This window comes from Equus quagga, chromosome 3, assembly GCF_021613505.1.
Source record: "Equus quagga isolate Etosha38 chromosome 3, UCLA_HA_Equagga_1.0, whole genome shotgun sequence".
Taxonomy (NCBI): domain Eukaryota; kingdom Metazoa; phylum Chordata; class Mammalia; order Perissodactyla; family Equidae; genus Equus; species Equus quagga.
Window position 1 is genome coordinate 90574044 of NC_060269.1, and position 21672 is coordinate 90595715.

The 21672-nt window shown below is 40.7% G+C and overlaps 1 protein-coding gene across 4 annotated transcripts in view; it reads left to right on the forward strand.

The window, feature by feature from the left end:
* TMEM150C (transmembrane protein 150C) overlaps positions 1-21672 on the forward strand; it is an 86086-nt gene that overhangs the window by 34162 nt on the left and 30252 nt on the right. The gene's annotated exons all lie outside the window — the stretch shown is intronic.

A 21672-nucleotide genomic window follows, 5' to 3' on the forward strand; every position in this document is an offset into this window, starting at 1 on the left:
TTAATTTGTTCCTAATTTTAAAGAGAACACCTCTATTATGGTTTCATCGTTGAGAGTGATTCTGGCTATTGATTTTACATGGACCTTCTTTTTTTTTTTTTTTTTTGAGGAAGATCAGCCCTGAGCTAACTACTACCAATCCTCCTCTTTTTGCTGAGGAAAACTGGCCCTGAGCTAATATCCATGCCCATCTTCCTCTACTTTATACATGGGATGCCTACCACAGCATGGCGTTTTGCCAAGCGGTGCCATGTCCACAGCCGGCATCCAGACCGGCAAACCCCGGGCCACCGAGTAGAGGAGCGTGAGAACTTAACCGATGCGCCACCGGGCCGGCCCTCACATGGACCTGCTGAAAATTATGTTAAGGAAATAGCCTTCTGTTCCTAGTCTTCTTAAAGATGCTTTTTTTTCTTTTTAAAATAAGGAATGGATGTAGTATCTGTAGGGAGGAAAAATTCTTTTTCCTTCTACCCCTCTATGTTCTCTGGCTGGGGCCCTGTAAATTGACTGGCAAAAGACAAATGAACGAGAGAAAACAAGGTTATGAGCATGTGCATCCCGATTACACGTGCGAGCACCCAGAGATGAGGAACTCAAAGGGGTAGTTAGAAATTGGGGTCTAATATAATGTTGTATGTCAATTATGCCTCAATAAAAAAGGAGTTTGGGGTCTATACACCTAACTTGCCATGGGAGGGGGAGAAGGGGCACTTATGGAAAAGCAGACGATGTCCTGAAAAGATGAAAGGGCCCTTGGGAGAATGCTGAGAGACACGCTAGGGTGTGATAATGTCTTCCTGGGTGCGGTGCTCACGTTCTGTCTCTGAGAAGAGGTTAGAATTGGTCCTGGGAGGGGATTTATGACAATTGAGTTCCTTTAGGAGGCTCTTTTTTTGGCAGATAAGGGATTTCATGAACTCCAATGCCTTCAACTCAAAATAATTCTTATGTCAAAGAGACATATTCTGGGGTGGCATGTCCTGACCCCCTGCAAATCTTACTCGATGCCTTCTCCGTGTTTATTTAAGTGATAATATTATCTTCCTTTTTTTAAAAAAAATGTATATTAATAAAATTCCTAACCCATCCTCACCCTTCTGAAATAACTCATACTTAGTTATGGCTTATTCTTTTCACATGTTCTGAATTTTATTCCCTGCAAAAGCAATCTCTCACCAACTGTGAGAGTTTTAATTCTAAAAGGTAGCTTGCCACAGTTGTCAAAACCAAGGTTTTAGAGTTCAGTTTTGAGTACATAGCTAAATTCAATAAAGGGAAAGTTCTAGGTGGTAACCTCTTCCAAAGCAAATCAGATTTATTGATATTAAAACTTGTGCGGATAGGTAACTTTTTTTCTGATTCAATTTCTTTAATCAGAAAAATTCCTGTGGTTTTCTAATTCATTGAGGGACTGAATGTGCTTTGGTCTTGAAGTCTTCCTTGTATGTTTTTTCAAATCTGGCTAAATACTCCTTAAACTACAGTCATTTAAGAAAATTATCAAAGTACTTGATATCCATCAAGTGATGCCGGCTCGGTGAGCTGAGGAATCAAAAGAAAGACTTCTTGGACTCTCAAGGTCTGGTAGTAGCACTCCTTTATTCAGAGAATAGCAGGGGGACAGGACCCACGGGCAGTGAAGAGCTGCAATGGGTTGAGGGCAGGGCTAAATTTATAAGGCATAGGTATGTGAGTTCTTTCTTTTTTGTTTTTTTTGAGGAAGATTAGCCCTGAGCTAACTGCTGCCAATCCTCCTCTTTTTGCTGAGGAAGACTGGCCTAAGCTAACATCCATGCTCATCTTCCTCTGCTTTATACGTGGGACACCTACCACAGCATGGCTTGCAAAGTGGTGCCGTGTCCACACCCAGGATCCGAACTGGCGAACCCAGGGCCGCTGAGAAGTGGAACATGCGAACTTAACCGCTGCGCCAAGGGGCCGCCCCGTGAGTTATTTCTTTACAAGACAAAGGAAAGGTCATGTAAAAAAGTCGTTAAAATGGTATCAGTGCAGGTGGGGTCTGGTTACTGAGTGATCCTGTAACTTTGGATGTGAATCAGGTCTGATCAGGTCGGGACGTCCTGAGGATGATAGAGATCAGTATGTAGGACAGGGCGCCTTGGGCTTCTCTCCCCAGGGCACTCTTGATCCTCATCACAAGTACTGCCTGATGATCAATCCATGTATTGAGAAGATGGAGCCAAAAGAGATCTTTCTGAACTACTCAATAGACTTACTCACAAGATCTAAGGACAACAATAATTGTCCTTTTTTTGTTGTTTAAGGGCATATAGTGTGGATATGTAAAAAAAAATCAGTAATTCGTAATTTTTGGTAAAGAATCATAAAACTTCATTGATTCAAAACTGTGAGTTATCTTTTATTTTTATTCAGAAATAAACTTGGCCTATAGTTTTCTTTTTTTGGAGGTATGCTTATCACTTTTGGTATCAGAAATATTCTGTTTCCAAAAAAAATTTCTTTGAAAATTTTTTCCATGTTCTAGTATGATATCTTTAACTTTAATATTAGCTTTTCCTTAAAAGTTTGAAACTGTTAAAGGATAAAATTCAGAAAAAGGTAAATTTATGACTTTCATACAGATATAAAAATAAACACATGTTGTAGACTTTATTGTACTCATTAATCAGTGAGGGACCCAGGTCAATGTTATAACCAGTTAAGAGAGATCTTTAGAAATGGACACATTTATAGACCCACAATGCTGAATTGTAGATAAGCGATATTGAATGAATGAATAAATGGACAAATAGAAGCAAAAGTGATTTTTTTCATGGGGAAGGGGGAATCAAACTTCTACCAGACAGAACAGAATTTGCATGTCTATAGACAAGCATCATTTTGCATTGCTCTCAGTTACCTGTAACTTACTGTTGTGAAATAGCTCCCATAGAATCGGATAACCTGGAGGGCTGGCCTCTAGATGATGCATAGTTTTCCATTGAACACAACTTTTTTCCTACAAAAATGACACATTAGTAAAACTAAAGAAATCATTCATTCAACAAAAGTTTGAATTTCTATCCAGTGCCAAGAAGCTTTTTCAATTTCTTCCTGAATTTGATCCATTTGGACTGTCTACATTTTTTTTTTTTTTAAAGATTTTATTTTTTTCCTTTTTCTCCCCAAAGCCCTCCAGTACATAGTTGTATATTCTTCGTTGTGGGTCCTTCTAGTTGTGGCATGTGGGACGCTGCCTCAGCGTGGTTTGATGAGCAGTGCCATGTCCGCACCCAGGATTCGAACCAACGAAACACTGGGCCGCCTGCAGCGGAGTGCGCGAACTTAACCACTCGGCCACGGGGCCAGCCCCTGGACTGTCTACATTTAAAGTCAATTTCAGAAATTCATATTTCCTAGAATATAATCTGTTTCATTGAGATTTTAAAATGTATTAGTGTTCAATTGCTTATAATATTCTCTTATGATTTTTTAAAAGTCTTCTGTATTTTCTAGAACTTTCTTTTTAGTACTTTTTGAACTCCTGTGATTCAAATATCAAAAACTATTGAAAGTTAGACAGTGAAAGTATCTCTCCTGTTTTTTCCTCCATTTGCCTTAATTCTCACTCCACCCAACCAGTAACTCCTATTTGTTTTATGTTTATGTGTGTGTGTGTGTATATATATAACTAAATACATATAGTTTTATATATATTGTTCTCTGTGTGTGTATCTGTATGTAGATACACACACTGATCAATGTAAATACATATTATAGATACTTTCTAACCGTATTTTTGCATATTTTTATTTTTTAAGACTTTTAAAAAATTTTTTTAATTTTTTTTTTTAAGATTTTTTGATTTTCCTTTTTCTCCCAAAGCACCCCGGTACATAGTGTGTGTTTTTAGTTGTGGGTCCTTCTAGTTGTGGCATGTGGGATGCCACCTCAGCATGGCTTGATGAGCGGTGCCATGTCCACACCCAGGACTTGAAATGGTGAAACCCTGGGCTGCCGAAGCGGAGCGTGCAAACTTAACCACTCGGCCACGGGGCCAGCCCCTATTTTTAAGACACTTGATTTGTCAAATTTTCTGTGGTGGAGGTGGTGGTAGTTTAAGAACAAGCTCTTGAATTTCTTTATGTTAATTTGCTCTTTTTTTTTTCATTGATTGTTGCTTTTATCTTTATTATTTCCTCCCTCTTTGTTTCCTTATATTTGTCTCTTTTTCTAAATTCATGATGAGAATGCTTCTTTTTTTCTTCCTTCCTTCCTTTCTTTATCATAATGAAAATATTTAACACCGCCAGTTTATCCCAGAGTATAGCGTGGGCTGCATCTTCCTACATATTTGACAAATCCAGAAATGCATTATGCATTATCTCTAGCACTGAGTATTGTCATTTTTATTAAAATTTTTACTGACTTGGTAGGCAAACATGTTATCTCATTGTCTTATTCATACTCTTGTATAGGCTCTCCACTGGCTTCTTGTCAGCCTGTACAAACCATTGTGCTCAGTTTTGTCATAGTTCCCACGCAAAAAGACCTTTCTTTGATTCTGCTCTTGTTCAAACTATTGCTCCATCTGTCTGTTTACCAACAAAGCTCTTGAAAGAGTACCTCCCATTCCTTTCTCAACCCAATTGTAATCTGGCTTCTGACCTAGGACTCTATGAAAATGGTTCGTGCCAGTGTCACCAGTGACCTCTGAATTGCCAGATCCAATGATCTCATCTTGTTTCTGGTCTTTCTTGAGCTCTCAGAACATTTGATCTTGTTGACCATCTCTTTCATTTGAAACTCTGTTTCCCTGGCTTTCATGGCAATATTCTTTCCTCCTTTTCCTCAGCATCCATGACTACTTTTTCACCCTCTCTCCATTGCCCCCTAAACATGAGTGTTCTCCCTGGCTGCATCCTTTCTTCTCATCCCGCACAGTTTATCTGGGTTATTGCCATGGCAACCTTGGCTTGCATCTTGAATCTTGCCTGGAACCTCTATGCAGTAGCTCTCAAATTTCTGTCTTTAACTTCACCCTGTCTTTAACTTCACCCTCTTTTTTGAGCTACCAGTTATTATTTCTAACTGTCTCATTCTCTTCTAAATGTTCCAGAGGCATCTCAAGTGCAACTTGTCCAGGCTATCAAACTTGTCCGTTTCCTTAGGCGTCTTGATTTTCTTTTTGTTATTCCTATCTTAGTTAGTAAAGCCTTACGTGTTACTAAGTCTTTATCTCTGCTCCCTTGTATTATGCTGCGTCTGCCTTGCCTTGGATGCATGAGCCATCCATCTTTTATGCTCTTGTATATTGACTGTTGATCACTGCTAGAGAAAACTCTATGGAGACAAATTCAGGATCTCCCATCTAATTTAGGCCTTCAGTGTGGAACAGGATGGTTTGTATAAGTCTGCTCACTCTCCCCAAACTTCAAAGTGATTACCCTCTTCAGACCCCTATATCCCACTGCCTTCTCTCTCTCTCTCTCAAGAGATGTCTTCACCCTAGCTTTTTACTTTCACAGAGGAAATGGAGATTACCAGGATGAGTTTACTGAGATTTCCACTCTCCTGTGTTTCACCTCTTCCCTCCTGTGGTGGATAATCCTCAAGTACCCTTGAGCCAGTTCCCATACCTCCTGCAGGATCTGGAGCCGTTGGGTGCTCATTCCCTCTCTCCATGTTTTCAACCTCCCCCAGCTTTCCCATTGGCCGTAAAATATGCTTGAATCTCTCTTTTTGGAAAAAGAAACTTCTCTCTTGACCTCTACGTAGATCTCCCTTTACTTAGGACTGCATATCTTTCCTTCCTTTCTTAGCCAAGCTTCTCTTGAAAGTGGTCCACGTTCACTTCATCTACTCCCCGCTCCCTGTCATCCTGCATCGTCACAGTGAGACTTCTACCCTACAATTTTGCTGAAACTGCTCTGATAAAAGCCATCACTGATCTATTAACTGGCAAATCCCTCGGCTTCTCTTCAGCCCTCACCTTGACCTCCCTGAAGTCTTTGAGACAGCTGACACCCCCTCCTTCTTGAAGCCCTTCTGTGGCTTCCATAGCAAAACGGTGTCTTGTTCTTCTCCTGTCCGGCTGATTATTCCTACTCATTCTCCTTTGCAGCATTCCCTTTGTCCTCCCATTCCAGGTGTCCCCCTTCCTCTGTCCTTGGCCCTGCTGAGCTCTGCTCTCTCCCTTTCCCTTCCCACTTGCTCATCTCCTCCCTGTGTGTGCTCTCCTGAAGTGGTGTATCCCCTGCACTTTCATGGCTCCCACTGTCACCAGTATGCTTAGACTTCCAAATCAGTATGTGCAGCCTGACTGTCTTCCTGAACTCCAGCCCTGGATTGTCTCCTGCCTTCTGAACATCTCCACTTTCATGCCTCAAAGACACCATGAAACTTGATTAACCAAGATGATGGGCAAAGAGGGCCAAGGAAGTCGAAATAGTAAGAGAGAAAGGAGAACAAGAGAGGGTCATGGGAAGGAGAAACAAATTGTAAGCAAATTTTCATGCTTCTCTTGCTTTGCCCCTGCTGTGTCTAGGGCACTGGCCACCCCCATCCCCACTTTTCTCCACTAGAGCTGTGGTTCTGAATGTGGTCCCCAGGCCAGTAGCATCAGCATCACCTGGGAACTTGTTAGACATACAGATTTTCAGCCTCTGCCCCAGTCCCCGTGAATGAGAAACTCAGGAGTGAGGCCCAGCGATCTGTGTTTTAATAAGCCCTCCAGGTGATTCTGACGCCTGCTGATGGTTGAGAGTCCCTGCAGCAGTGGGTTTCCTGTTCATTCTCCACGGCCCAGTGTCAGTGTTACCTCATCTGCAGAGCCCTCCCCGATGCTCTCAGACAAAATTAATGACTTCCTCCTCTGTTCTCCCACAGTACTTTATTCATGCCAATTATACAGCACTTATTCTATTATACTTAGCTCTTTAAGAGTCCTTCCTCCCCCATAGATTATAAGGTCTAGGGTTATTATTGATCTTTATATTTCCAACACAGGGCACCGCGCCTGGCATGAAGCAGACGTGTGTAACATTATCACAAATTACATCCGTTTTTTCTCCCATGACCCCTTTCACTCCCTCCTGACCATTTCTTTTTCTTCCTTGAACCTGGCTTCTGTGTATGAGTAAATCATCAGGATGAGATCTTACCATCCAAAAGCAATGTTTTCATTGGGTCCAACTTTCAACCCCTTCATTTCTCTGAGTCAGGGTTCAAAGAGAGAAGCAGAACGACAGGTGGAGATAGATAGATTACCTGTGATGGCCTACAGGGTTTTGGACTTACGCGATTGTAGAGCTGGTTAAACTGGGCCAAGCTGTTGTCTTCACGTCTATGCTGGAGCTTGAAGTTCACAGGGCAGACATTTGGGAAGAGAAAGATAGATGAAAAGGGGATGTGTCAGGGGGAGGAAAACTGGATCCAACAAGCACACAGTGGAACTCATGAGCATGAACTGGAACCCATGAGGACAGACTGGAACCACGTCAGTTCTCCTGCCTCCAACCTTGAGGAAGTGGATGTCCTGCCACAGAAGTGGGTGCCTCCTGCTGTCCCAGCGGCTGCCACACACGGAGGAGGGAGGTAGCAGATAAACAACCACATGCGGGAGTTACAAAAGCGTCTGCCCCAACCTTCCGAATGTAAAAGCAAAAGAGCTCTGTGCATCTAAAATTATTCCAAAATAAATGTGGTTTGTTTTTAATGGCTGTTGCTTCACTTTTACCTCCAAATCTCATGTGAAAAATGTCTCTTGTAGCCCACTCTCACCAGAAACATCCCAGCAAGGAAATTCTGGAAAACTTTGTTCAGGCTAGCCAAGTTGACCCATTACAAAGCCACCACAAAATGCATGTATCTGATTCTGACATGCCTGGTATTTACTCTCTGAACTAAAAGATCTGCGATAGGAGCAATAGTTTGCAAAAAGAACCCACTGTGGGCTGGGTGGTGAGGCAAAACCCTTCCTAGATTGGCTGGCAATGGAATTGGTTCCAGAGAGATCGATAAGAATTACATGAGGACATCCCAGGGGAGAGAAAATCATGACTCAACGGAAGACCCTGAGTCGCCAGTGAAAGGCATAATTATGCTGAGTATACCGTCTGTACTGAGGTAAGATAGATTTTAGAAAGATTATCAGTAAGAATTCAAAGCAAAACCATCTGAATTTAATTAGAACATCATCCACACATTGTAGTTAATGGAGGGTTTTTTGTAAGTAGCAAGTGTAATAAAGGATAATAGAGTTTAGTGGAATGTAGTGGGCAAGAGCTTGGACTCAACCCTTTACTAGCTGTGTGACCTTGAGCAAGATATTAAACCTCTGTAAGCCCTTGTATTCTCATTTGTAAATTGGCAATAATAGTCTCTACCTCATAGAGTTGGTGCGATGACTTAGAGAATTCCTGCTGCCAGTATCTCGTCATCACCGCTGTTGTTGTTACTGTTGTTGTTATTATTTCCCTACCAATACTTTGCAGGCCGGTTGATTCCAAAGGCTCAGTAATACCTTTGACCTCTCTAAGTAGCAGGTCAGTTTAGCAGATACGATCCAGCATTGATTGCCAGAAATTTGCTCTGCTTATTTTTATGCTTCCTTTAGATTCAAATACAGTTGCCCTTGTCTCCTCAGCCCCAACCCAAAAATGCATTCCTGCGCTTTCCTGTAAAAGCTCTCTTTTCTTTAAGAAAAGGGCTTTGCAGCTTTTCTCTACTCCCTGCTCTACTAGCCCTTCAGCAAGGATGGTTTTAGAGCCCAGGGTACAATGGCTGGAGCTCCAGCTACCCTGCCCATTCAGGAGGTAGTGGCCTGACCCACTCTCATGTCCTAGAGGGAGGAATGGGGTGATGTTAAGGTGATGGTGTGGCCTCCCTGTAGCAGAGTCTAGGGACTTGTTTTGTGGGGCCGTGGAAAAATTGACCAATGTTTGCCCACAGCCGTGGGTATCATTTTATAACCATAGCCAGAAGCTGTTAAGTGTTTTTCTGCCTGAGAGAAAAGACTGGCTATCTCTTTATCTTTGTTAAACAATAAAAAAACAAAGAATGGAATGTTATCCTTTAATTAAAGAGCTATGCTAAGCTCTTTCTTTATCCTGATTGTCACTGAGTTTTCATAGATCTGTATCTCCTGTGTATCTTCACTCTCATTCCTCTCTCCTCCCATCTTTAATTGGGTTTTCTGGTTTGTGACCACTTTAACGGGAGACAAATCACTGAAGTAGAATTTGGAAATAATATAGTCCCTTCTGGTTTTATTACTCAATTTCAGTATTGATTGGATCCACAAAATGTACTTTCACTTACATACCTTTCTTTTAGAACAAAATCTACTGATCCTATCAATGCAATAATTATTTTTTCCTTTACTAAGCCCAAGCTGACTTTACTACAAGTACAAAATTTCCCTCGGTGGAATAAATTAAAGGGTTTCTATTCATTGAAAGTTGTGTACTGCAGGCCCTACCTCAGCTATGTTTTCAAGAATGAAATGTATCAACCATTTTTTCTGCTTATACCTCCCACCTCCAAAATATTTTTTTATTATTATTTTATTAAGGTCATAATAGTTTATAGCATTGTGAAATTCAGGTGTACATTACTGTTTATCAGTCACCATATATATGTGTCCCTTTACCCCCTGTGCCTACCCCCCAACCCTCTTCCCCTCTGGTAACCACTAATCTGTTGTCTTTGTCCATGTCTTCGTTTATCCTCCACATATGAGTGAAATCGTGCAGTGTTTGCCTTTCTCTGAGTGCCTTATTTCATTTAACATAATACCTTCAAGGTCCATCCATGTTGTTGCAAATGGCACAATTTTGTATTTTTTTATGTCTGGGTAGTATTCCATTGGATATATATACCACATCTTCTTTATCCATTTGTCAGTCGATGGACACTTGGGTTGCTTCCACATCTTGGCTATTGTGAATAATGCTGCAATGAACATAGGGTGCATAAGTCTCTTTTAATTGTCAATTTCAAGTTCTTTGGATAAATACCCAGTAGTGGGATAGCTGGATCATACGGTATTTCTATTTTTAATTTTTTGAGAAATATCCATACTGTTTTCAATAGTGGCTGCACCAGTTTTTTTCCCACTAGCAGTGTATGAGGGTCCCCTTTTCTACACATCCTCTCCAACATTTATTATTTTTTGTCTTGGTAATTATACCCATTCTAACAGGTGTAAGGTAGTATCTCATTGTAGTTTTGATTTGCTTTTCCCTAGTAATTGTGATGTTGAACATCTTTTGATGTGCCTATTGGCTATCTGTTTATCTTCTTTGGAAAAATGTCTGTTCAGATCCTCTGCTCTTGTGATTGGTTCTTTGGTTTTTTGTGGTTCAGTTGTGTGAGTTCTTTATATATTTTGGAGATTAACCCCTTGTTGGATATATGATTTGCAAATATTTTATCCCAGTTGGTGGGTTGTCTTTTAGTTTTGTTCCTGGTTTCCTTTGCCTTGCAGAAGCTCTTAAGTTGGGTGTAGTCCCATTTGTTTACTTTTTTCTTTTGTTTCCTTTGCCTGAGTAGACATGGTATTTGAAAGATACTACTAAGACAGATGTCAAAGAGTGTACAGCCTATATTTTCTTCTAGGAGTTTTATGTTTCACATCTTACCTTCAAGACTTTAATCTATTTTGAGTTAATTTTGAGGAAGGCGAAAGATAATGGTCTACTTTCATTCTTTTGCATGTGGCTGTCCAGTTTTCCCAACACTATTTATTGAAGAGACTTTCCTTTCTCCATTGTGTGTTCTTGGCTCCTTTGTTGAAGATTAGCTGTCCATAGATATGTGGTTTTATTCTGGGCTTTCCATTCTGGGCTTTCCATTCTGTTCCACTGATCTGTGTGTCTGTTTTTTTGTGTTTTTTTAAAGATTGGCATCTAAGCCAACAACCGTTCCCAATCTTCTTTTTCTTTCTTTCTTTTTTTTTCATCCTTCTCCCCAAAGCCCCTCAGTACATAGTTGCATATTCTAGTTGTAAGTGGCCCTGGTCATGCCATGTAGGATGCCACCCTAGCATGGCCTGATGAGCGGTGCCATGTCTGTGCCCAGGATCCAAACCGGCAAAACCCTGGGCCTCCAAAGCAGAGTGCACAAACCCAACCACTCGGCCACAGACCCTGTGTGTGTTTTTGTACCAGTACCATGCTGTTTTGATTACTATAAGCTTTGTAGTATAATTTGAATTCAGGGATTGTGATGTCTCCAGCTTTCTTCTTCTTTCTCAGGATTGGTTTAGTTATTTGGGGTCTTTTGTTGTTCCATGTGAATTTTAGGATTCTTTGTTCTATGTCTGCGAGCATGTCATTGGGATTCTGATTGGGATTGCATTGAATCTGTAGATTGCTTTAGGTAATATGGACATTTTAACTATGTCTATTCTTCCAATCCATGATCATGGAATGTCTTTCCATTTCTCTATGTCATTATCAATTTCTTTCAGTAATGTCTTATAGTTTTCAGTGTATAGATCTTTCACATCTTTGGTTAAATTTACTCCTAGATATTTTATTCTTTTTTGTTGCAGTTGTAAATGGGATTGTGTTCTTGAGTTCTCTTTCTGCTGGTTCATTATTACTGTATAGAAATGCAACTGATTTTTTGTAAGTTGATTTTGTACCTTTAACTTTGCTGTAGTTGTTGATCATTTCTAATAGTTTTCTGATGGATTTTTAAAGTTTTTCTATGTATAGCATCATGTCCACAGCAAAGAATGAGTTTCACTTCTTCCTTACCAATTTGGATACCTCTTGTTTCTTTTTCTTGCCTAATCACTCTGGGCAAAACCTCCAGTACTGTTTGAATAGGAGTGGCGAGAGTGGGTCCCCTGGTCTTTTTCCTGTTCTCACAGAAATGGCTTTTAGCTTTTCACCACTGAGTATGATGTTGGCTGTAGGTTTGTGATATATGGCCTTTATTATGTTGAGGTACTTTCCTTCTGTACCCATTTTATTCAGAGTTTTTATTATAAATAGCTGTTGAATCTTGTCAAATGCTCTCTCTGCATCTATTGAGATGATCATGTGGTTTCTATTCCTCATCTTGTTAATGTGGTGTATCACATTGATTGATTTGCAGATGTTGAACCATCCCTGCATCCCTGGTATAAATCCCACTTGATCATGGTGTATGATCCTTTTAACGTATTGCTGTATTTGGTTTGCAAATACTTTGTTGAGGATTTTTGCATCTATGTTCATCAGCAATATTGGCCTGTGATTTTCCTTCTTTGTGTTGTCCTTGTCTGGCTTCAGGATCAAGGTGATGTTGGCCTTGTAGAATGAGTTAGGAAGTGTTCCCATCTGTTTCAATTTTTTGGAATAGTTTGAGAAGGATGGGTATTAAATCTTCTTTGAATTTTTGGTAGAATTCTCCAGGGAAGCCATCTGGTTCTGGACTTTTATTTTTGGGGAGGTTTTTGATTACTGTTTCAATCTCTTTACTTGTGATTGGTCTATTCAGATTCTCTATTTCTTCTTGATTCAGTTTTGGGAGGTTGTATGAGCCTTAAGAATTACCCATTTCTTCTAGATTGTCCAATTTGTTGGCATATAGTTTTTCATAGTAATCTCTTGTAATCCTTTGTATTTCTGTGGTATCCATTGTAATTTCTCCCCTTTCGTTTCCAATTTTATTTATTTGAGTCTTCTCTCTTTTTTCTTAGTGAGTCTGGCTAAGAGTTTGTCAATTTTGTTTATCTTCTCAGAGAACCAGCTCTTTGTTTCATTGATCCTTTCTACTGTTTTTGTTTGTTTGTTTCAGTTTCATTTATTTCTGCTCTAATTTTTATTATTTCCCTCCTTCTGCTGACTTTGGGCTTTGTTTGTCCTTCTTTTTCTAGTTCTGTTAGGTGTAGTTTAAGATTACTTATTTGAGATTTTTCTTGGTGGTTAAGGTGGACCTATATTGCTATGAATTTCCCTCTTAGTGCCGCTTTTGCTGCATCCCATATGAATTGGTATGGTGTATACTCATTTTTATTTGTCTCCACATATTTCTTCATTTCTCTTTTAATTTCTTCATTGATCCTGTGGTTGTTCAGTAGTATGTTGTTTAGTCTCCAGTTATTTGTCACTTTCCCAGATTTTTTCTTGCAGTTGATTTCTAGTTTCATAGCATTATGATTGGGAAAGATGCTTGATATTATTTCGATCTTCTTAAATTTATTGAGGCTTGCTTTGTTTTCCAACATATGGTCTATCTTTGAGAATGTTCCATGTGTACTTAAGAAGAATGTGTATTCTGCTGTTTTTGGATGGAGTGTTCTAAATATATCTAGTAAGTCCATCTGGTCTAATTTTTCACTTAATTCTACTATTTCCTTCTTGACTTTCTGTCTCGATGATGTATCCATTGATGTAAGTTGGGTGTTGAGGCCCCCTGCTATTATTGTGTTGCTGTTAATTTCTCCCTTTAGGTCTGTTAATAGTTGCTTTATGTACTTTGGTGCCCCTGTGTTAGGTGCATATGTATTCATAAGTGTTATGTCCTCTTGGTGGAATATCCTTTTTGTCATTATATAATGCCCGTCTTTGTCTCTCATTGCCTTTTTTATCTTGAGGTCTACTTTGTCTGATATAAGTATGGCAATACCTGCTTTCTTTTGTTTGCCATTTGCTTGGAATATTGTCTTCCATCCCTTCATTCTGAACCTGTGTTTTTCTTTACAGCTGAGATGTATTTTCTGGAGGCAGCATATTATTGGGTCTTGTTTTTTAATCCATCCAGCCACTGTGTGTCTTTTGATTGGAGAATTCAATCCATTTCTATTTAGAGTGATAATTGTTATATTATGGCTTAATACTGACATTTTATCTCGTTTTCTGGTTGTTTTGTATTTCCCTTGTTTTTCATCCCATGTATTTCTGACTGCCATTTCAGTTTGGTAATTTTCTATGATGGTTTTCTCTTTATTTAGCATTTCTGTCTCTATTTAGTTGTTACTGTGAGGTTCATATAAAAGATATTGTAGATGAGATAGTCCATTTTCTGATAGCCTCTTATCTCCTTAGCCTAAGCAATTTCTGTCCCTTTTCTCTTCCCCATCTAAGTTATTGTTGTCACAATTTATTTGCTTTGGTGTTATGAGATTGTGATTGAAATGAAGTGATTATAGTCATTTTTTCTGCTTTCCTTCACTTTATATTTAATGTTATAATTGTTTGCTAACCTGTTCTGATGGAGAACTGCAATTTTCTGATTTTGTCTGTCTGTTTATCTCCTTGCTCAAGGCTTTGTAAACCCTCTTCTTTTTTTCTTTATTTTTTTTCCATGTATGAGGGCCTTCTCGATCATTTCTTGTGTGTGGAGGGGGGTCTTGTGGCGATGAACTCTTTTGTTTATCTAGGAAAGCTTTTATTTCGCTATGATATCTGAAGGATATTTTCACTGGATAGAGTATTCTTGGCTGAAAGTTTTTGGTCTTTCAGAATTTTTAATATATCATTCCACTCTCTCCTAGCCTGTAAGGTTTCTGCTGAGAAATCCACTGAAAACCTGATAGGGGTTCCTTTGTAAGTTATTTTCTTCTGCCTTGCTGCCCTTAATATTTTTCCTGTGTCATTTACTTTTGCCAGTTTTACTGCTATATACCTTGGTGAAAGTCTTTTAGCACTGATATAATTAGGAGTTCTTTTGGCTTCATTTACATGTAATTCCAGCTTCTTACCAATGTTTGGGAAGTTCTCAGCTATTCTTTCTTTGAACAAGCTCTCTGCCCCTTTCTTTCTCTCTTCTCCTCTGGAATACCTGTGATCCTTATGCTGCATTTCCTAGTTGAGTCAGATATTTCTCAGAGATTTTCTTCATTTCTTTTTTTTTTTTTTTGAGGAAGATTAGCCCTGAGCTAACATCTGCTGCCAATCCTCCTCTTTTTGCTGAGGAAGACTGGCCCTGAGCTAACATCTGTGCCCATCTTCCTCTACTTTATATGTGGGACGCCTACCACAGCATGGCTTGCCAAGTGGTGCCGTGTCCACATCTTGGATCTGAACCAGCGAACCCTGGGCTGCCGAAGTAGAACGTGCAAACTTAACCGCTGTGCCACCAGGCTGGCCCCTCTTCATTTCTTTTTAATCTTAGTTCTTGCTGTTCCTCCATCTGAAGCATTTCTATATTTCTGTCCTCTAAATTACTAATTCTGTCCTCCATATTGTCAGCTCTGTTTTTTAAGGATTTTTGGATTGATTTTTATCTCATTCATCATGTTTTTCACCTCCAGCATTTCTGTTTTTTTTTCTTTTTAGAGTTTCAATCTCTTTTGTGAAGAATTCCCTCTGCTCATTAATTTTATTCCTAAGTTCATTGAACTGTCTTTCTGAGTGTTCTTGTCGCTCACTGAGTTTTTTTGTGATAACTATTTTGAGTTCTGTGTCATTTAGATTGTAAATTTCTGTGACTGCAGGATTGGTTTCTTGAGACTTGTTATTTTCCTGCAGATCTGGAGTGTGAATGTATTTTTTCATGCTGTTTGATGGAGTGGACGTTTGCCTGAGCATAGCAGTAGTATCTGGTTGCAGATTCCACCTGCCACCACTGGTGGGGGCAGGAGCTGTGTTTTCTGAGCCCATTGTGTCGCTGGCAGTTGTGCCCAACCGTTGGAAGCTGTTCTGACAGAGCCCGTCTGCATTTGCTCACTAGCTGCCACTGCTTCACACATGTTGGTGCAGGTCCTCTGGTGCAGTCCCCTGTGCTGAGCAACTGGCCAAGCTGGTGCACCAGGTGGGATGGGGAGGGAGGAGGTCCTTTCTTTCCCACCCGTGCTCCTGCTCTGCCCTCATCAGCAGCCTGCCTGGGTTGCTTGGCTTGGTGGGGTGGCCCCCATGGTAACTAAGCCACCTGGGTATGGAGCATTCCCATGGGCTGAGAAGCAACTCTGAGAGCGAGAGCATTCCTAGGAGGATTGCCTTTTCCCTGTCTCCTCTCAGAGTCGCACGCTGGCCCCTGCATGAGGTCCCATGCCCTAGAATCCTGCTGTTGGAGATGGGGAGGAGAACTACTTCCCTCCTTCCACTTCCTGGGGGACCCAATATCCCTGCCTTCAGATGTACAGCTGTGTGGATCTCTCAGATGTCTGTTGTGCTGTGTGGATGTCCTCTGTTGGTTAATGAATGTCCTTTTTGTTGTATCTTAGTGGGGGAGAGCCTGAGGGAACAGCTCACTCCACCATGATGCTGACATCACCCCAAAATATTTTTTGAATTCATCGTTTCTTGATGTCCCAACTGCTACTCCTTTGGTTCAAGATACCAGTGTCTCTCTCCAGGAACATTGCAATAGCTTCCTGCTCCCCTAATACTATAGCCTTACTGAAACCCTCTTCACTGATAAAATAAGTTCATGATCGAATTGCGTTTCTGTGGCTTTGTCTGTACTCTGTCCAGAGTGCCCTTGTATTTTCGTCTGTCTGGTGAATTCCTTCAAGACCATCTTAAATGTCACCTCCTCTATTAATCTCTTCCCTGTTTCCTCACTGGGATTATGTATGCCTTATTTTGGGTTTGGTGGGGCTTGTTTGTATTATGAAAGTTACTACATTTGCACTTGTAATTATTCAGTTGTGTCTGTCTCCTCCTCTAGACCCCTTGAGGACAGAATCCTTGCCCTCTTTGTACCTGTGCCTTCCCTGCTACCCATACAGTTCCTGACCCAGATATGTCACTTGGTAAATACTTGTTGTATGACTGAAAATACAGTTGTTTTTTCAGGTGGTTATGTAAATAAGAAGGAAAAACATAATAAATAAGTCAATTACTTGGATATTTTTCTGAAGAAACTAGAGAAAGCTGCAAGCAGCTTGTTTGCATTTTAAAAGAAATGGGCTTTTCATTTACAGCTAGAGGATGAAATGCAGGGCTCTCAAGACACACTTCTCTCTTTTTAGAAATGTGTTGTGTCTCCATAAATGTATAGTGAATGTCTTTGGAAAGAGAAGAACACAGATTTTTCTGCTGCAAAAAAAAAAAAAAAATCAAAGAATAAAATGATACTTCTGAGATAACTTTAGTTTCTGCACCCAATTTTGAATTATAGTCTTGTTTTTAGTTGCTGTGTTTTAATAAAGTAGGTTATTTTGACCCTACCCACTCTTTCCTCTCATTCTTTTATCATCATATAGAATGCTTCCGGACCATACAGTTGGCTATCTGATGCCTCTCAGGGTAGTACACATTTTGATTTCATGCATTACGATGCCAACCTTTCTTTGTACCCCAGATAAACAGAATCATCTCTTTATCTCTGTAAATCTATCATTTACCTCAACTGGAAGTAAAATTTCCAGTGCTACTGACCCCTAACTGATTTCCAGAATATATTCTGTGATGTTCTGTTGGAGCTTACTCTCATCATATCAAAAACCATTTCAAGGATTTTCAATGTTGTGCTCTCTCTGCACTGTTTCATCTTAGTCAGTTGTGGATTTGGGTGAGATAACAAGGACAGGGCACACCCAGGCTAGGTCACCAATCCCAACCAAAGAACTCGCGAGGAAGAGAAGTGTGGTTAGAACATGGGGATGGCCATCCTTCCTGTGGCCTTCTAGCCTGTTTCTCTACCTCCTATGTCTTTATATTTCAAGATAATACTGTAGCAAAGAGCAAACTTAATCCTCCTAAAGTGCCATCTTCACCTCATCACTAATAAAGGAACACTCAGTGCTCCCCCATAACTCAAGAATGTAGTCCCCCTTCAGTCCTTCTCCTGATGCTGTCCAGGCCCCACACAGCCTGGCTGCAGACACCTCCCAAACCTTGCCTCCCACCTCACATTCCACCTCACATCTCTTCAACCAAATGCCCCACTGCCTCACGTCCTTCTCTCCACAAATATTTTCTATTTCCTTTTTAGGCAGTGTCTCTTTGGTAGCCTTCCTTTCCTGTTTAGTATTTTACAATTTTATTCATCATCCAAGGCCCAGCTCAAATGCCACCCTCTCCTTGGACCCTGCATGGTCAGAATTAGTTACTTGTACTGTAGACACAGATCTTTGTTTTCAACGTATGTATAGCAGCTATCAAGTTACTCCTTAAGTGTAGTTATTTGCATCGACATTTCTGTTCCTTGAGCCAAAATTCATGCTTTTGTTTTGCTTTTTCAGTTCTTATGTTTCCCATTTCCTAGCACAGTGCCTTTCATTCATTCTTCACCAAATGTTCATCAAACACCCTACTATGGGCCAGGACTTGTTCTAGACTCCAGGGATAAGAAAAGAAACAAAAGATAAAAATCTCTACCCTCTTGGAGTTTACATTTAGTGTAAGAACAAAGTCTGTTAATAAAATAAATAGGTAAAATTTAGTAATAGGGGCCGTGGAGAAAAATATGGCAGGGCAGTGTAGAAAATTCTGAAAGTGAGGGATGAGATTGGTTTAAAATGGATGTTCAGGGGCCGGGCCCATAGCCAAGCGGTTAAGTTCACATGCTCCACTTTGGCGGCCCAGGGTTTGGCCAGTTCAGATCCTGGGTGTGGACATGGCACCGCTCATCAAGCCATACTGAGGTGGCGTCCCACATGCCACAACTAGAAGGACCCACAACTAAAAATATACAATTATGTAACGGGGGGCTTTGGGGAGAAAAAGAAAAAATAAAATCTTTAAAAAAAAAAAAAGATGTTCAGAAGACAAGACACACAGATGACACTAACAGATAAATGGAGGGTGCTCAGCATCACTAATCATCAGGGAAATGCAAATCAAAACCACAATGAGATATCATCCCACACCTGCCAGAATGATTATTATCAAAAAGACAAGAAATAACAAGTGTTGGCAAGGATGTGGAACAAAGGGAATGGTTGTGTACTGGTGATGGAACTGTAAATTGGTGCAGCTGCTATGGAAAACAGTATGGAGGTTCCTCAGTAAATTAAGAATAGAACTACCATATCATCTAGCAATTCTACTTCTAGATATTTATCTGAAGAAAACAAAAGTACTGGCTTAAAAACATATCTGTGCCCCAATGTTCATTGCAGCATTATTTACAATAGCCAAGATATGGAAAAAACCTAAATGTCCATAGATGGATGAATGGATAAAGAAGATGTGGTGTATATATACAATGGAATATTATTCAGCCATGAAAAAGAAGGAAATCCTGCCATTTACCACAACATGGATGGATCTTGAGGGCATTATGCTAAGTGAAATAAGTCAGATAGAGAAAGTCAAATACCATATGATCTTACTTATATGTGAAATCTAAAAAACCCAATCAAACCAAGCTCATAGATACAGAGAACAGATTGGTGCTTTGTCAGAGGCGGGAAGTAGGGGTGGGCAAAATGAGTGATGGTGGTCAAAAGGTACCAACTTCTGGTTATAAAATAAAGTCCTGGGGATGTAATGTACAGCATGGTGACTATAGTCAATAATACTGTATTGTATATTTGAAAGTTGCTGAAAGAGTAAATCTTAAAAATTCTCATCACAAGAAAAAAAAACTTGTAACTACGTATGGTGACAGATGTCAGCTCATTTTGTGGTGATCATTTCACAATATATACAAATATTGAATCATTATGTTGTACACCTGAAACTAATATAATGTTATATGTCTATTATACCTCAATAAAACAAAAATGGATGTTCAAGAAAGGTCTCTTCAGGAAGGTACCACTTTGGTGAAGATTTGCGGGGGTGAGGGAGCAGTCATATGTATTTCTGGGGGACAGTGCAGGGAGGTGCCGGGGGCATCCAAGGTCTGCATGGAGGCCAGGGTGCCTGGAGGCAGGGAAAAGTAGTGGGCGAAGTCAGAGGAGTGGGTGCTGGGAGGTAGGGGCCTGGGCATAATGCCATGTGTTTTGAAAGGATCTCCCTGGCTCCTGTGGTGAGGTTTAGGACCTCTTTGGGATCAGGATTTCCTGGCACATTGCATACGGGGTGTGTGAGAAATTGAGGTGTTTAAGGTGACCCTGAGGCTTTGGGCCTGAGAAACGGGAAGGATGGAACTGCTGTTAATGGAGAAGTGGAGACTGCCGGTTTGTTAAGATCAAGATGATATCTGTGACTTCTGACGTATAAAGGTGCCCACAAAATGTTAAGTAAAAATCTCACACATCTACATATGAGGGAAAATGTTTACCTATCCCGGAAGGATATGTGTTTAACTGTTAACAGTTTAGGGCGTGGCATTCCTGGGGGCTTTCACTTTCCATTTTCCAATCTTTAATTCCGTGTGTATACAATCCACAAGTCCAGTGATATGAGGGGAACAAAAATGCACAAGGCTTGGCCCAGCCCTCAGTGTGTGTAGAAAGAGGGCAAAGAGCAGAGCTGGTTAAGCGAGAGCCATCATACCCGGGGAGTCTACCCAGGTCCAAGGTCTCCGCTCTCAGCTTCACGGCTTTCTTTCATCATTTACGAGCTGCTCAAACACTGGAGGCCAATTCACAATGAGAAGTTCATGAGACGTTTCTGAATGGAGTAGAAATGTATTCACCGTGAGGCAAAAGTAGCATTAATTGTTGGCTTAGGAAAATCCTTTCTTAGGAGTAACTCCATTCAGAAAACCATATTATAGGCCAAAAGGGGATTTGGTAAATATAGATCTAGAACAATAAAAGTGAGGATATTTATATCAAGCAAGACTGGTTTGGCAAATTGCTATTCTTTACTGTCGGGTTGTTTCTTTCCAGAAAACAAACACATCCTAGAAGAAAAGCAACTTTTCCCGTGTCTCGCACTGTTCACACACACTCAGAATTCTGAGGGTTTGGCTCAAGCAGTCAGCACATGTGCCCTTAATTCACACCAGTCAAGGAACAATTCAAGATATTAGGGGGAGCATAGCTGATTTGAGAATCTGAATAACATGCTATAAATTAGTTATCTGCAGAAAGAGAACAGGTTATCTGTTTACTCACGAATACTGTCTTTCTACAAGAAAACTATTTTCTCAGTCTGTTCTTTGTGAGGGGACCGAGTCCTGCAGAGCTGTTAAGGGTGAGTTATGCAGGTACCATGGCTGGGAGGGAGAAGCAGCACAGGCAGGTGGCAAGTCCTGAAAGGCAGAACGGTGCTCATCATGCAGAAGCTGGGCAGCCACACCACAGTGGGGAGGAGACTGTTGGTCTAGGGGTGGTACAGGAACAAAAGGCAGGAATTTGGGAGAGATGGCCTGTGTGTCATAGAAGCTGCTTCCCCGGCCTTCCCCCTTTCTTTCCCCTCCTGCCCGAAGGTACTGGGCATCAGCATGTGATCCCTCTTCACAGGGACGTAGAGATGGGCCACAGAAGGGAGCTCCACCTGAGCTGTGAAAGGGACAATTGGGAGAGCACTGTCCTACAGAGGTACCCAGAACCAAAGCCAAAGCATCCTTGGTCTGCTTGGAGGGCCACCAAGGGGCACGATGCTGGGCCAGCGTATTGAGCAGCTTGGAATTCCAGCTTCACGCCAGTCACCGCTTTCAGAGGGTTGGGGAACGCACCAGTCTCTTAACAGCACTTGTAGGTTGTTGTTCAGTTTGCACACCTCTACGTGCTTCATTCCTTGGTTAACTGTGGAACCACATTTGTTGCTGATTTTCCTAATTTTGCCCCTAATTCTGCAGGCATACCGTTAGTTATACCCTATAGCCTCCTACATGCTTGAACTTAACATGAACTGACGTCTTCTGTGGGGATGAGGGGTTGAGGAGCATAGAGAAGGTTGATAATTTATAGGGTCTGATCCAGGT